Source organism: Gobio gobio (assembly GCF_949357685.1).
Source record: "Gobio gobio genome assembly, chromosome: 9".
Classification (NCBI taxonomy): domain Eukaryota; kingdom Metazoa; phylum Chordata; class Actinopteri; order Cypriniformes; family Gobionidae; genus Gobio; species Gobio gobio.
In genome coordinates this window covers 17,524,848-17,531,431 of record NC_137115.1, presented here as the reverse complement: position 1 = coordinate 17,531,431, position 6,584 = coordinate 17,524,848, and positions in this window count along the sequence as shown.

Sequence of the window (6,584 nt, the reverse complement as noted above, 5' to 3'; positions counted from 1 at the left end):
CGGTGCTTCAGGTATGCTTCAGTTATGTTCAGTTAAGACTGGGGGCTGGGGAAGCGCTCAAAGCCTAAACCTGGCCAGGATAAGACAAATCGGAGTAACGTAATCCTTGCCAGGAAGGCTCCAGCTAAGAGATCCTGATGGCAACGTCAGACCTCTAAGGCCTGCGTTCCTCGCGGTTACGGCCCTGCTGCTGCTTAGGCACAGCGGCAGTTGAGATAGTGGGGATGCAAATGGATCTCATAGAGAGGTTTCAGATGAGCTCTGCTTTTTCTCTTCTCTCACCTGTACTCTCTTCAGGGCCCCGAGCTGACTACTCTAAGTACACTAGAGACCATTCTCGAGAGACTGTTTCCATTATTAATGGGTCCTGCTCACGCTAAAGAAAGGATACAGAATTCAGTTTGGTTCTCATCCTCCTCATTTCAACAGAATTCTGCCCACTGTGGCGGGCACCAAGCAGGCTCTGGTTATTGAACAAGAGGTGAAAACTCTCTTGGTCAGGGGGGCCATAGAACATGTTCCCCCACCAGAGAGGGAGCCCGGGTTTTACAGCTGGTATTTCATCATATTATGATATATATGATATATACATTACAGCTATATATATATCATATACAGCTGGTATTTCATCATATATTTCATTATATTCATTGGTCTGCATGGCATAGTGGGTAGTAACGTTCCCATAGTGTCGTAAAACTTATAACGCTGCGTGAGTTTCTTTGAAAGGGAACACCTCAGTTACGACTGTAACCTGTCACGTACAATAAATGAAAACTGAGGTGAGGAGTCGTTAGCAGGAGAAATTATATTTATTAACAAACATAAAATATAAACTCAAAACAAAACCCACGATGGGGCAAACACAAACAAACGAACAAAATGCAACTGAAACAGACCAAAAAGGAATCACGGTGAAAAGGGAGACGTCGACACGACAACGATCCGACGAAGACTGAAAAACGGGGACAAATCAAGAGGGAAAGAGGGAACACAGGTAGGGCAAATGAAACCAATAACGAGATAACAAGGGGGGTGGGATCTAGACAGAGACAGGAGCACATGCCCAAAATAACAAAACACCACATGTGTACACGAGACAGGACAGGCATGTGACATAACCTCGGTTCCCTGAAGAGGGAACGAGTTGCTGCGTCGCCCCGCCATACTTCTATGTCAAAACTATGCTACCCAGTTTCACAAAAAATGATTGTATATAACTGTATTATAGTTCATTTTTAACTTTGAAGTGTTCAATTCTTTCATTTGTGATTGTTTTATTTCTAAATAAAAATGTTTCTTAATATTTCTAAAGAAACTGTATATTTATTCAGTTTTTTTTTTTGCCTTATTAAATTATACTCACCACACACAGTAATAGGCAATAACTGTAATTTATTGAAAGCCATTTGTTTTGACACATTTGCACTTGAAGATAGCACATTGTTTTATATAATCACATAATTTTACAGTAAAAAAAAATAACAACAAAAAAACAACCTATTTTAGCTATAGGTTTAAAAGAGTTAGCATCTCTCAAATATATTAATGATTTGCAGGCCTTGTCAGTGAGCACACCCTATATGGATTCCATTTGGTAAAGGTATTTTTGTGACCTAAGATATGGCATATTTTTTGGCATATCTTGAGTGTTGTTTCAGTAATTTTCTCCTCATCTCTTATTTACGTTTACTGTACAAGCCATCAATTGATGTCTTGTGTCAGTTTGTATCAAGGCTAACTAAATTGTGGTATAGGGTTCTCATATAGCGTCAGCTACTGATGCAACATTGAGTGAATATGTAAAATGATAACCTCTTCTTTATGTATGTAGCCCTGGTTCCCTAAATAGGAAACAAGATGCTGCATAGCATGCCATACTCCCTTGTTTCTGCCTACTTCCTTCATCGAAAAAGGTTTGATGACATGGGTGCTTCCATCAACCAGTATATTGACATGTTTCTATTAGGGATGTGCAGATTCTATACAGATCTTTGTATTGGAATTGGCTATTGGTCAGACAGAATCAATCCAAATCCGACACTGCATGTTACCCATGGTTGTTACAAACATTATAAAAGCAAAGAAGGTCTAGTATATTATATTCGGTGGCTTCTGTGTGTGTCTTTTTTATTTATAATGAAGTATATAATTAGTGAGGTATAGATATTCTAAACTGATCAAGAGAAAACAGTATTAGTAACAAATTGTCATCGGAATCGGCAGATACTCAAGGTTGCGATATTAGTATCAGGCATAAAAAAGTGGTAAAGTGGTGTCCCTAGCTTCTATACGTGCTTCAGACAATCGTCACACCTGGGCGTGTTCCCATAGCATCAGACACAGCATACTGTTCCCTTTCGTTCAGTCACTACGACGTAACGTTAGTGACTAACGAATGGGGGGTTTCGCTTAGAAGCCTATCATCTTCGAGCTTAGAGAAAACGCCCAATGGCGTGCCAATGCCATGGGGCATGCGGAATTTGCATACGTAACTCCGCCTCACCGCGTGAGTATATAAGGAAGTACGAGGCAATATCGCATTATGTTTCTGCTTTCGGAGCCAAGAGTACCTACCTCTTCACTCCTACAGCCTTCTGAGACTCTGTCAGCTTCTTCAAGACGAGCAGCTTTCTCTGACGCTAGTTCCTCGGCCCACACCCCCCTCTCATGCACCTGACCCGGTCCGTGTTCAGGCGTCTACATCGGGGCCGGCTCCTGCTGTCCCGACTGTGGCGTTTGGCGCGGCGGAAGAGGAAGTGATGTCTATCGCCGCATCACAAGGTGGGCTGGAGTCATCTGAGGATGATGATTCGGCTGTGCTGCCACCTTCGGGTGCGCCAGCATTGCCCGAGTCGGACCCAGAATTGACAGCCATGCTGTCTCGGGCAGCCGCAGCGCTTGGACTGGAGTGGAACCCTCCGCCTCAGCCTGAGCGTTCGCGGTTGGACGATTGGTTTTTGGGGGCGGCGCGCTCGGACACCCGTCCGACCGCTCCTCCAAATCCTTTCTTTCCCGAGGTGCATGAAGAGATTGCGCGTTCCTGGAAGTCCCCGTTGTCTTCCCGTGAACGTTTGGCGAACTCTTCCGCCTTCACCTCCCTCGATGGAGCCGCGGCTCAAGGGTACACTGGGGTCCCCCCAGTCGAACGTTCTGTTGCGATGCAACTGTGTCCTCAGAGCGCTTCGTCCTGGCGTGGTGACCCTAAGCACCCCTCCGAAGCCTGTAGGTTTTCGTCATCCCTGGTGGCGAAGTCCTATAGAGCTGCGGGGCAGGCCGCCGCTTCTTTGCATACCATGGCAACTCTTCAGGCTTAACAAGCCAAGTTGCTGTGTGATATGCACGAGGGGGGGGCTGACCCAGGACTCAGCAATGAGTTGCGTGCCGCCACCGACCTCGCTCTCCGGGCGACGAAGGTGACCGCACGCTCCCTGGGTCAGGTGATGTCCACAAATGTGGTCCAGGAGCGACACCTATGGCTCACCCTGGCCGATATGCGCGACACTGAGCGAACCCGTTTCCTCAACGCCCCCATATCCCAGGATGGGCTATTCGGCGGAGCAGTCGAGAGCTTCGCCCAACAGTTCTCGGCCGCTCAGAAGCAGACTGAGGCTATAAAATATATCCTGCCCCGGCGGACAGCTGCTGCCTCCACCCCACCGCCCGCGCAGGTGCCTCAGCCTGCTCGCCGCCGAGGGCGCCCTCCCGCGGCTCCCTCTACCTCTGCGCCACCCAAGCAGCAGCCTCCACCCGGGCCGCGCAGAGGCAGCCGCAGGAAGGCGTCCCAGTCCGCTCCAGCCCCGCAGCCCGCGAAGAAACGCCAGGCTAAGATGCGCTCCTGATGCGGACGGCTCAGGGACGGGCAGTTCTTTCCAGGAGACGGCGGCAGGGCCGCTCCTTCCCCCGGTGGAGGGCCGGGGGAGAATCTTTTGTTCAGCTGCTGGCCCCCGGGTCAGCAGCACCCTAATGTGGTTAAAGAAAGAACTGACAACCCCATCCCTGAGCCCCCAGAGATCGGTGACGGCAGTGCGCGCCACCCTCGGGTCTCGCCACTCTCGGGTCTCGCCACTCTCGTCCCTCTCTGTTGCTAGCCCCCTGGCAGACCCCAGTGGAACGCGAGTCCTTCCCTGGTCTCCTCTGTCAGGGCGCAGCCGTTAACCGTGCCCCGACCCCGGGACGCCCAACAGCCTCCCCTGTCCGGGCCGGTAACGCTGCCTCGCTGCCCCACCCGGGGTACGTCTGCCGTCCGCATGACCCCGTTGGTGCAGTCTCTGGAAGCATGGCTTCAGCTTCCGGGGCTGTCCCGCTGGGTTGCGCGGACCGTCAGGCTCGGCTACGCGATTCAGTTCGCGCAGGCTCCTCCCCGTTACAGGGGAGTCCGCTATACCGTGACCGGGGCCCATGCCCCCGTCATGCGTGCAGAGATTGCCACTCTACTGGCGAAGGGTGCGATTGAGCCTGTCCCTCCGGCCGAGATGAAGTCAGGGTTCTACAGCCCCTACTTCATTGAAGAAAGAAAACCGGTGGGTTACGACCAATCCTGGACCTTCGCATCTTGAACCGATCCCTTCACCGGCTTCCGTTCAAGATGTTGACTGCGAAACGCCTTTTCGAATGCGTTCGTCCTTACGATTGGTTTGCAGCGATCGACCTGAAGGACGCCTACTTCCATGTCTCCATCCTTCCTCGACACAGACCGTTCCTACGGTTTGCTTTCGAGGGGCGGGCATATCAGTAAGCAGTTATCCCATTCGGGCTATCTCTGTCCCCTCGCGTCTTCACGAAGATTGCCGAGGCAGCCCTTGCGCCCCTTCGGCAGCACGGGGTTCGCATCCTGAACTACCTCGACGACTGGCTCATACTAGGCCACTCTCGAGAGCAGGTGTGCGAACACAGAGATCTGGTTCTCCACCACTTAGCCCGTCTGGGCCTTCGGGTCAACTGGGAAAAGAGCAAACTTTGCCCCGTGCAGAGGATCTCTTTTCTCGGTATGGAGATCGACTCGGCCTCCGTCAAATCGAGAGCAAGAGTGCGGTCCCACTGAAACTATTTCAGAGGCTCCTGGGGCATATGGCATCTGCAGCTGCGGTAACGCCGCTCGGATTGCTTCATATGAGACCGCTTCAGCACTGGCTTCGCGATCGAGTCCCGAGATGGGCATGGCAGTCTGGCACGCTACGGGTCCAAGTGACTCGGGCCTGCTTACAGACGCTCACCCCGTGGTCGAACCTCAATTTTCTACGGGCCGGTGTGCCCTTAGAACGAGTTTCCAGGCATGTTGTCGTATCGACGGATGCCTCTGCCACGGGCTGGGGTGCCATGTGCAATGGACAAGCAGCCGCGGGCTCCTGGACAGGACCCCAGCGCCTCCTGCATGTCAATTGCCTCGAGTTGCTGGCAGTACGGTTCGCCCTGCACCGCTTCCGAGCGCTGCTGAAGGGTCAACATGTGCTCGTCCGGTCAGACAACACGGCCGTAGTAGCGTACATCAACCACCAGGGCGGTCTACGCTCCCGCCGTATGTCTCAACTCGCCATCTCATCCTATGGAGTCAGAAGCGCCTGAGGTCCCTTTGTGCTGTCCATATTCCGGGAGTCCTGAACCACGCAGCCGACGAGCTCTCGCGGTTTCAGCCTCTCCCGGGAGAATGGAGACTCCATCCCCAGACGGTTCAGCTGATTTGGGAACAGTTCGGCGACGCACAGGTAGATCTGTTTGCCTCCCACGACTCTTCCAACTGCAGCCTGTACTATTCCCTGACCGAGGGCACGCTCGGCACGGATGCACTGGCGCACAGCTGGCCGCGGGGCCTACGCAAATATGCGTTCCCCCCAGTGAGCCTACTCGCACAGCTCCTGTGCAAGATCAGGGAGGACAAGGAGCAGGTCCTTTTGGTCGCCCCGTACTGGCACGGCAGGACCTGGTTCCCCGAACTCATACTCCTTGCGACAGCCCCTCCCTGGCCTATTCCTCTGAGACCGGACCTCCTTACTCAGAGACGGGGCACCCTATGGCACCCGCGTCCCGGTCTCTGGAGCCTCCACGTGTGGCTCCTAGACGGGACGCGGCAGGTTTGAGTGGCCTACCACCTACGGTGGTCGCCACCATCACTTCCGCTAGGGCAGAGTCCACTCGGCATGCCTATGCGTTGAAGTAGAACCTCTTCGTCACCTGGTGCTCTTCCCGCCAAGAAGACCTCTGGAAATGCCCGATCGGGTCCGTGCTTGAATTTCTCCAAGAGGGGCTGGAGCGAAGGCTGTCTCCCTCCACCCTCAAGGTATATGTGGCCGCAATATCTGCCCACCACGATCTCTTGGAGAACAAGAAGGTAAGTCAGCACGACCTGGTCATCAGGTCCTGAGGGGAGCAAGGAGACTGAATCCTCCTCGCTCTCCTCTCGTACCCTCTTGGGACCTCGCAGTAGTGTTAAGTGCTCTGCAGAGACCTCCCTTTGAGCCTTTGCGGTCGGTTGATATTAAGTTCCTGTCTATGAAGACGGCTCTGCTGACCGCATTGGCCTCCCTTAAGAGGGTCGGGGACCTGCAGGCATTTTCGGTTGACGAAGCGTGCCTGGAATTCGGGCC